The sequence below is a fragment of the Mus caroli genome, chromosome 9, assembly GCF_900094665.2.
Source record: "Mus caroli chromosome 9, CAROLI_EIJ_v1.1, whole genome shotgun sequence".
NCBI classification, from domain to species: Eukaryota; Metazoa; Chordata; class Mammalia; order Rodentia; family Muridae; genus Mus; species Mus caroli.
In genome coordinates, this window is record NC_034578.1 from 78,855,888 (window position 1) to 78,866,989 (window position 11,102).

An 11,102-nucleotide genomic window follows, 5' to 3' on the forward strand; every position below is an offset into this window, starting at 1 on the left:
CTCAAAGTCCTCGAGAGGAGGGTAAATTGACTTAATTTTTTAATCTTCATTCTTTATATTATCTTTTGAATCTCTATATTTTGGTTTCTTTTCCTTTTCTTTTTTGATATCTCTTCCTTTACTTATTTTTCTGGGTGCTCCTTCCGTTTCATTTCTCTCTGTTTCTGACATGCTTTCCTGCTGCTCCTGCAAAAGTCGCTGCCCTTCCTTAACAGCTGGTTCACATTTCTTGTCCTGGATACAATCCTTAATCAACTTCCATAACGGTCTTGTTCCTGCTTTCACTTTCCCTTCAGCTTCCTCTCTTGTTATATCTCTCCCTAACTTTTCCCAACTAGGTAGTGTCAGTGACTCAGTGGGGGCAAACCAAGGAGCCAGTCTGTCTATCTCTGTTAAGAACCCTCTCACTGTACTTTCAGAAATCTTTAAACCTCGTTCTTTAAGCAAGGCTTGCACCGGCCCTACTAACAGCGTAGACTGGCCAGTACCCATGATCGTCCTGGACTAAAGTGTACTTGAGACACTCACTTATCTATATGCAATTCTTGGTCCCAAGATCGACTCATGAGTTTATTTACACTCGCTTTATGATCTTATGTATCTGCCAAGCTATTCCCAGCAGATACATTCGTATCCAGAGTGACGAAAATTAAGACAATAACACAATATCAGGACAAAAAAAAACCAAACCAAACCAAACCAAAACAAAACAAAAAAAAAAACAAGCAGCACAACCCCAGCAACAATTACTGGATCTATTCCATAGGAAAGCATACCTCTCAGAGACATACATTAATTTCTTTTTACTTACTGATACCGCAGTTCCCCAGCTGAAGAGTTCTGAATCCACGAAGTCGAATCCTTCTCAACAGCCTTTATTGCGGGAACACTTCTCCCCGTGATGCAGTTCTGAATCCTCCCTGTAACAGGGGATCTTCACTCTTGCCTGAAGATGTCTCTTCCCAGGTTTCGGCACTACTTGTGAGCGCCCGACTTGTCAGCAAGAAAGACACCACAACAGAATCCTTCTGCACATGTTTATTGGGAGAGCTTGATTGCAGAGGCAAAAAGACCCTGAGCCCCAGAATTGGAGCTGCTTATATAGGCCTAGGAGAGGCGTGTCTACACCCGATTGGGTATGCTTTCAGTACCTCATTTGCATGCCTCAGGCCAGTCAGTGACTCGGCAAAAAACTCTACTGCACATAATGGCATATGTGGCTTCCCACAGAGAAAGAGGAACACTCCTCCATTGTTGGTGTAATTGCAAGCTTGTACAAATAATCTGGAGATTACTCCGCAGAAAACTGGACATAGTACTACCAGTAGATCCAGCAAAATCTCTTCTGGGCATATACCCAGAAGATGTTCCAACTGGTAATAAGGACATATGCTCCACTATGTTCATAACAGCCTTATTTATAATAGCCAGAAGCTGGAAAGAACCCATATGTCCCTCAACAAAGGAATGGATACAGAAAATGTGGTACATTTACACAATGGAGTACTACTCAGCTATTAAAAACAATGAATTTATAAAATTCTTGGGCAAATGTTTGTATCTGGAGAATATCATCCTGAGTGAGGTAATCCAATCACAAAAGAAGTCACTTGATATGCACTCACTGATAAGTGGATATTAGCCCAGAAACCTAGAACACCCAAGATACAATTTCCAAAACACAAGAAAATCAAGAAGAAGGAAGATCAACGTGTGGGTACTTCATTCCTCCCTAGAGTAGGGAATAAAATATCCATGGAAGGAGTTGCAGAGACAAACTTTCGAGCTAAAATGAAAGGATGGACCATCCAGAAAGTGCCCCACCCAGGGTTCCATCTCATAATCAGCCACCAAATTCAGACACTATTGCATATGCCAGCAAGATTTTGCTGAAAGAACCCTGTTATAGCTGTCTCCTGTGAGGCTTTCCCAGTGCCTGGCAAATACAGAAGTGTTTGCTCATAGTCATCTATAGGATGGAACACAGGGCCCCCAATGGAGGAGCTAGAGAAAGTACCCAAGGAGCTGAAGGGGTCTGCAACCCTATAGGTGGAACAACAATATGAACTAATCAGTAACCCCAGAACTCGTGTCTCTAGCTGCATATGTTGCAGATGATGCCCTAGTTGGGCCATCATTGGGAAGAGAGGCCCCTTTTCTAGGAAACTTTATATGCCCCAGTATAGGGGAATGCCTGGGCCAAGAAGTGGGAGTGAGTGGGTAGGGGAGCAGGGCAGTGTGAGGGTATAGGGGAGTTTTGGGATAGCATTTGAAATGTAAATGAAGAAAATATCTAATAAAAAGAATTTGTGAATATGATTTTATTTGGAAACATGTCAATATAGCTGTGGCTAAACACGGGTCTCACGATGAGATGATTAGAGTTTCTGATCAGCCCTAAAGGCAGTGGTGAGTGAGGTAAAGGTGATGTGAAGAGGGAGGGAAAAACCAGGCTTCTACAAAAACAGACAAGGAAAATGACTTCCTCGGCCAGAAGCAGGGATATGCAAGAAAGATTCCTCTCTAACATCTTTGGGGAGAGTGTTCCTTATTTGACACCTTGATCAGAGATGTCTGACTTTCAGAACTGCAGGGGATAAGCTTTTATGTTTTGATCAACCAGATCAGTGGTCATTTACTGTGACAAATCTCAGAACTTCCGATAGTCTTCTTGAAGTTATTCCATCAAGACATCGATTTCTCGAATGGATTTCAGAGAGCTGTGCTGTGTTATAATCACACATTTTAAAAGGCTTTTAAAAAACCATCTTTTATTTAAGTAAACTTAGCTCCAAGTCCTGACACAAATTCACTATATAATCCTTAAATATTTTCTGCTTTTGTTAGAACAATAATGAAAATGCTCTTGTGACTTTCATTACATTAGAGAAATCCTTTCTTTTATACTCCCTAGGAAAATGAGTTTTACTGGAGAAAACGGTGAAAAGTTACATAACAACAATTGTTAATACATAAACTTCATTAATAAATAAATAAAATGATTCAACCCCCAATATTAGTACTTCTCACAAAGAAGCTTACTCTTCTTTGAGCGAGCGAGCGAGCGAGAGAGAGAGAGAGAGAGAGAGAGAGAGAGAGAAGATATGAATGTGTTGTAGAGAAGTTTCTCATTCTTTGGAAAAAATAAACAATTACTATACAGGAACTACACATGTAGAAATTGAACATTGACGGGTGCTCTGAATCTCAGATGAAAGCAGGATGATTTCCCCAGGGTGGTACAGGCTTGACATACCCTGATTGTTTGGAGTAGCAAATACCTAGCAGTGACCTGAGACCCCCCTGTGACCTTGAGATTTGAGATCAGAGAGCACCTGTGCCCCTCCCCTCGTTTCAGATCCATCACTAACATTTGCAAGACCCTGAGATCGGAAAGTAAGTGGGGGCTCAAAGCCTTTCTGTGTAATTATTTTGAAACTAGGAGTTAAGTCATCAAACTTCATTTGAATTCTTCTGGCAATTTCGCCTCCTCAATACCATGAGCTGCACTGAGCTGTTTTATAGTCTTAGTGGAACCTAGACAGGTGATCATCATTAGAGTTTGTTTTCTGCAACTCTCTTCTCATCAGACCAGAGCCTAAACAATCCTTTCCTGATAATCATCTCTGGTTCGTTCCCCTCTAACTTTCTTTGCTTTTTTCTAGTCAGTATTTTTAATTTAATAATCTCCCTCCTTCACAAACAGAATCACTGATATCACTTGGATCTGTTCTTCTTATATGTTGGAGCTGATGAATGCCTCTTGTTCTATTTTCTGGAAGATGGCTTTCATCTGTTGTTTACTCATGTAATTTTTCTAATTTTAATTGATAAAGTGATCAAAAAGATTAAGTCCCCATCAATGATTCTCACTTGTCTACATTACATGTATCTTATCTGCAGCCTAAGGAAAATAATAGTTTCTATCTTATAAATTAATGAATATTATATATATATATGTGTGTGTGTGTGTGTGTGTATTCACATGCACATGTATACACATATACATATATATGAACACATGTGTATATATGCATATATCCTTATATGTAGTATATGTATACTCAAATATATTTATATTTCTGAATGTAAATTAAGTTAGTAGCCAGGCACACACATATGGGACAATTCTCCTTCCTTTTCTATTATAATTCTCTTTCTCTGTCAGGTGATTAATTCTTCCTTCTGGTGGTTCAATAGCTCCCTTTCCAACAATCCTCGTACCACCATGTGATGCAAGGGTCTATACTTGTTTCTATTGTGTGACTTATATTCTATAAATGCTGACCCAGTTTTCACTCATTACATTCCAGCTTATTCAGAAGTTTCAAGGCTTTTTTATTTACCATGAAATTATAAACACATTTTCCTTATGTTTTCAGAACACATAGAGGGTAAGAAAGAACAAACTAATGTGTGGGAGAGGTGCTATTAGTCAGAATTGCAATTACATCAGAAATATTCTGACAGCCTGCTATTTGGGAGAAGACAGAGAACTAAAATGCAGTAGGAACTATATTACTACCCAGCACAATAATGGTCACTTACATTTCTCCCATGGAAAGTACAGTGTTAGGTAATAGCAAGAAAAGCATTTAAAATATATTTAAATAAAACTCCAGACCTTGCTGGGCAGTGGTGGCGCACGCTTTTAATCCCAGCACTCAGGAGGCAGAGGCAGGCAGATTTCTGAGTTCGAGGCCAGCAGGGTCTACAAAGTGAGTTCCAGGACAACCAGGGCTATTCAGAGAAACCCTGTCTCAAAACAGAACAGAACAAAACAAAACAAAACAAAACAACCCAAACCAAAAAAAAAGCTCCAGACATTAACTCCAGTAAGAATTACAAAAAAGGGATAGCTTATCCATGAAACATATTTTTTAGCAACATAGTTACCTTGACATTCTACTTTTAGAATTCTACACACACACACACACACACACACACACACACACACACACACATTAAATACTATGTAAAAGTCTCATTAAGATTACCTTGTAGTTCAAAGTTATAGAGAAAGACAAATCATATATTATTAGTCATAGAAGACGCCTCTTCCAATACAGCAAAGAAACTGTAATGCATAGTATTTTTTTAATCTAGCTTCTTACTTTGTTATTTTTGTGGATCTTTTATGTCATTTCAGTTATCTAAGAAAAATTGGGTGAAGTTTGTGTTAGTTACAAATTAAGAAAACAGAATCAAGAGATTCAGTAATATTCTATTTATTTTTAACTTTATTTTATTTGTAATTCATTTTTTACACTCCATATTCCATTCCCCACTCCTCACGGTGCACCATCTGACTGCTCCACATCTCACACCTCCTCCACACCCCACCCCATCTCCACGTGTATGCCCCACCCTCCAGCCCATCTGACCTCTAAACTCCCTGGGACCTCCAGTCTCTTGAGGTTTAGATGCTTCATCTCTGAATGAACACAGACCTAAAACTTCATTTTTATTCCACAAAACAATAGATTAGCATCTGTAACATACTTTAGTATAATCACTAAAGCTTTTTATCAGTTGGCTTTAATTTTGATTCCCTCAGAGGATAAATAAGAGAAGGATAGATAATGACAGCTGATATCTGCTCCTGGTTGAAACAGGGACAATAGAAGTCAGAGTCTTGTAATAAAACTGCACGTGAAACTTACTAGTGTCCAATTGTCTGGTTATCTTGATTTTGAATTAGGAATATAGCCTGTGTCCTAGTGTTTCCATAAATAAAAAGTGACTGCATGACTAAAGCTAATGAATGAAATAAATTAATCTCATGAAACAGGCAGACATTAATGTAAAATTAATGTTTTCCAAGGATTGGTGACAAGGGGAGTCACTGGACCACTGTAGGAAAGAACAGAACACCTGCAAATGAGAATTATAATAGGATGGAAAGAGAAAGCTCTCCAACTGAAATCTCCTGGCCCTTGGATTCTTGGCAGCATCAAACATTACTGACAGTTGCAAAGTGCCTGTCTGCTTCTGAGGTCTTATGCAACACTCATTGCTCTCTTAACCTCATACTCTCTGTCTTCATTATTAACCCTTTGTATTCCTGATCTTTTTCTGTTTTCTTTCTGAACTTTATTTTAGTCTTTTAAGCTCATTGTCAATATTATGTTTTCAAAAGCTGAAGTAAATAAATGTTTTTCAATATATTGACATTCCCATTTCAACCAAGCTTCTTTCAGCAGAATACTACCACATCATCTTAATAAAAGAATACATAACAATTTTGATAAATTTAATACATTTAATGAAGTATTAGCTATAATTGAATGATACATAATAGAATGAGAAAATAAGCCTCAAAAATGTAGGAATCATGTCCCCAGAATGTACAAGAAATATGAAGATTTTTTTATGAACCAATAAGGCATAAAAGGACAAAAGGAAAAAGCTAACAAAGAATAGAAAGGAATTGACCTTTCAAAATATGAAATTTCTCTGGCTTGTAAACACAAAGTTGTCATATCTCATTTTAATTAGGTAAATTTGAAATACAATGGTTTGAAATATGACAGTTCATTTGCCTGATAGATGAACATCAAAATGTCTAACAGCAAGTGTGGAGAAATGTGAAGCTATAGGAACACACTATGATTATGTTACTTCTTTTGGAATGCTCATCATGAAAAAGGCCAACTGCAGGGTAAGAAGTATTCATTCACTTTGAGACGCAGGTTTTGTCCTCAATGTTAAATATTCATCATATGTACACACCACCTCCACATTAAAGGATAGAAAGAAAGAGTTGCAAATATGCCTAGGAAATAATGTCGCAGTGTATTTCAAGCTTCATCCTGTTGACAGCCTTAAACTGACAACCCAATGTCATTCTAAACTGGGATCAATATAGGCGTCATATTGTCACACCAAGGCCATCACAAAGCAAGGTAAGTCAAGAAATGATGTTCTCATGAAAAAATATTGTGCATGAAAATACAATTGCCAAATTGTACAAAAGGCAAATTTAATTTATAAAAGAGTTAAAACTATATAATATTGCCTTAGGTTACATACAAAAAAAGATAAATCTCTCAGTAAGACAGAAATAACTAAAACTAAAGTCAGGATAGCAATGACCTCCAGTGGAGATCTTCCCTAAAACTAGGAGGAAGACTCAAAGGTGGGAGGAGGATGGAGGGTGTGTCTTTTGCACTGGTTAGTTTGTTTCTTGACCCAAATGATATTTTATGAATATATAACTGCTCTTCTAAATTAAAATTAATTCTGAGATGAATACAAATGAGGCACATATCCTCCAAATATGGCTTTCCAGTAAGGCATACTCTTGGGTAGCCCCTTCCGTTGGAATTTAAGCTTTTCCCCAAAAAGTATAATGAAAATGATTATGTGTGACTTCTACATCATAAGAAATGCTCTGGTGCTTTATTTGTTTGTCTAAAATGTTGTTTGTATTTTAGTTGTTTATATATTCTGTATACAAATCATCCATTAGATGTGTTGCTAGGCAAAGATTCCCTCCCAGTCTGTGGGCTTCCACTTCACCCAGTTGTTTCTGTAGAACCCTACTTGTACAGAGTCTTTTTGTTTTAAGAGGTCCTTCTTGTCAATTGTTAGCTTAAATTCTTGGGCAAATGGTATCTCCTTCAAAATTTCCTATCCATTCACAGTCTCCTATAGGGTACTGCCTATGTTCTCTTCTAACAGTTTTAGTGTCTCGGGTTCCATGTTTTGGTTTTTGGTTCATTGGAGTTGGTTTCACTAAAGGTAATAGATAATTGTCTAAAGCACCGTTTGTTAATGCTGGTCTTTTCTCCAGTATATGTTATTAGCATCTTTGCCAAGTATTAGACAACTGTTTTATGCATATTTATATGTGGGTCTTCAGTTCATTCTAAAGTTCATTGAGCTATTTCTTTGTGTTTAAGCTCCTTGAATACTTGATGAATTTATGTTTGTTATGTTAATTTCTATGTCCTAGGCTCACCTAGATGATTTTCATTAGTTCTATAGGATTAATGGATTTTGGGGAGAGTGTATATAATGCTTTTTATCATTTGTGATGAGATATGAGGATGTAAGACTTTTTTTTTTTTTTTTTTTTTAGTTTTGTTTCAGATATGTACAGCATGCCTCTGGCAGATCACAGGCTGATTGAGCCTAACGGGAAAATATGGTGTAAGTGGAATAAAATCAGCTGACACAGGAAGTTGGGTTGGTATGAAGGATGAGCAGTTTCACACAGCCCTGGATTTTTGTGGTAGATGTGGAGATTGAGGACAATGCATGGAGGGCAGAATTAGGCAATCTTATCAAGCCAGAGTCTGACAGAGGATATATGTCTACGTTCCAAATTCTAAATTAAGCATAATAACATCACACCTTCCTCCCCTTTTAATCTCCAGCCTCTCTAACATTTCACCTTCATTCACTCTCAAATTTGATAGCCTCCTTTCTTTGATTATTCTCCTCTCTCATTCTTTCTCCTGTCTCTGTCTCTCTGTCTGTCTCTCTGTCTCTGTCTCTCTGTCTCTGTCTCTGTCTGTCTCTGTCTCTCTCTGTCTCTCTCTCTCTGTCTCTCTCTCTCTGTCTCTCTCTCTGTCTCTCTNTGTCTCTCTCTCTCTGTCTCTCTCTCTGTCTCTCTCTCTCTCTCTCTCTCTCTCTCTCTCTCTCTCTCTCTCTCACACACACACACACAGACACACACAAATACACACACAAACAAGCAATATACAACCTACTAAGTCCATTCAGTAGTGCTTCTGTGTATATGCTTTCAGGACAGTCTATGTTATACTGGACAACCAATTAATTTCTTTTCCCTTGGAAATACTTATTCTCCATGTCTTAGTAGTCATTAATTCACTGTAGTTCCTTTCTCTGTGGGTGAGACTCCTTGAGATTTCTCCTTTCAATAGCATGTCTATTGGTATTGTCATTGGTGAGGTTTTGGCTAGGTAACTACCTACATTTTTGTAGTAGCATGGTTATATCTTCCCTGTCATTTCTACAAAACATAATCTAAAAGCAGACTTCCTCTGTCTCTTCTTGTAAATCAATCTGAAAAAGTGAAACATATTATTCAGTCCTAAAATAAACTATTTTTCTAAATTAATATTTCTGTTCATGCCTGGCTAAACTTGACTCATCTTAGGTTCATAATCTCTGCTTCATTAATTTATGAAATAGACACCAGCTTTCATCTGTGTCCTTCATCCCTTGATTCATGAATTCTTAGAATAGATATCCACAGAGTCATTATTTGATAAGAATGTTAATGGAATACATTAACTCAAGAAAAAACACAACACCAGTGAAGATGCCAGCATCAATCAAGTTGACTGGTATAGAAAATGCCATGGTTAAATTCAGGAAACATGCACAGACAAAATATGAGCACAGAACATTAAGGTATAACCGGGCACTATATCACAGAGAAGGTGACAAATGGCATATGGTTAGAGGAAGGAAAGCCACTATTATTTGATGAACTTTAAACAGATTTTTATAGCTCATTGATTTCATATTCCTGTTTTCAGGCACAGGCAGTCGTTTTGTATCCATGCTTGTCACCATCATGGATTCATCTCTTTGTGGAAATGTAAGCCAAAATAAACTCTTCTTTCCATAAGTTCCTTTGACCATGGTTTCATCACAAAAATAGAAAAGCAGTTCACAGTTTAGTATATATGTTTGCAAACATTTTTTTCTCTACTCCTCAACATAGTTGGTCTCACCCTATATATGTGGCCATAATTAGAAATAAAAACATGTTCAGTATACTTGTTTATAACACATAAGCACAGCAACTCAAGTATTTACTGTCTCTTCTGTCCAGTTCCTTGCTTCTTAATTTTAAGTACCTCAGTTTATTTCAGTGAATGAATGTAGACTCTTGTACATTTGTGTTAAGTGTATGCACCTTCAATGTCCTCCATGATTATTTGGTAATCTTTTTCTGAATTCCTTTGTATTGCATTCGGCTGCTTTATATTGACAGCACAAATAAATTTTCTGATTTTTGACTTTCAGAAACCAATAGTAACAGACTGGAGAAAATAGAAAAAATCTCTTCCTGCTCCTGTTTCCTTTCCTCCTCCTCCTCCCCTTCTTTCTTCCTCTCTTTCTTCTCTTCCTCCCTTTTCTCCTTCTGTCTTTTCTTCCCCTCCCCCTCCTCTCTGTCCTCTTCCTCCATATTCAATCCTTCCCTCCTTTTCCCAGTTATCCTCCCCTTATCATTTTATTTTTCTCTTAAAATTGTGATTATTTTAATAATTTATTCCTGACAGGTTATGTCTATATAACATAGGCTTGCCTATAAGCCATGAGTCTCCTGCCACATACTCACAAGTGATAGAATTATAGATGTGCCATCATGCCTAGCTTATTTTTGTGTAAGGAGTGACAGTGATCACCCTATATTACTTGACTAAACACTCAAGTCAAAACGAGGTGACTCCTCATTTTTCTCCTAATAACAATTATGGTTTTCTCTTTAGGTAGCCTTGGCACTGCCTCTCTATATTATTAGCAGCACTGTTAACATATAGGGTTAATATATTTTTATTTTTATTTTTATTTTTTTCATTTTTATTAGGTATTTTCCTCATTTACATTTCCAATGCTATCCCAAAAGTCCCCCATACCCCCCCCACACTCCTCTACCAACCCACTCCCCCTTTTTGGCCCTGGCGTTCCACTGTACTGGGGCATATAAAGTTTGCAAGTCCAATGGGCCTCTCTTTCCAGTAATAGCCTACTAGGCCATCTTTTGATACATATGCAGCTAGAGACAAGAGATCCGGGGTACTGGTTAGTTCATATTAATGTTCCACCTATAGTGTTGCAGTTTCCTTTAGTTCCTTGGGGGCTTTCTCTAGCTCCTCCATTGGGGGCCCTGTGATCCATTCAATAGCTGACTGTGAGCATCCACTTCTGTGTTTGCTAGGCCCTGGCATAGTCTCACAAGAGACAGCTATATCTGGGCCTTTCAGCAAAATCTTGCTAGTGTATGCAATGGTGTTAGCATTTGGAAGCTGATCATGGGATGAATCCCTGGATATAGCAATCACTAGATGGTCCATCCTTTCGTCACAGCTCCAAATTTTGACTCTGTAACTCCTTCC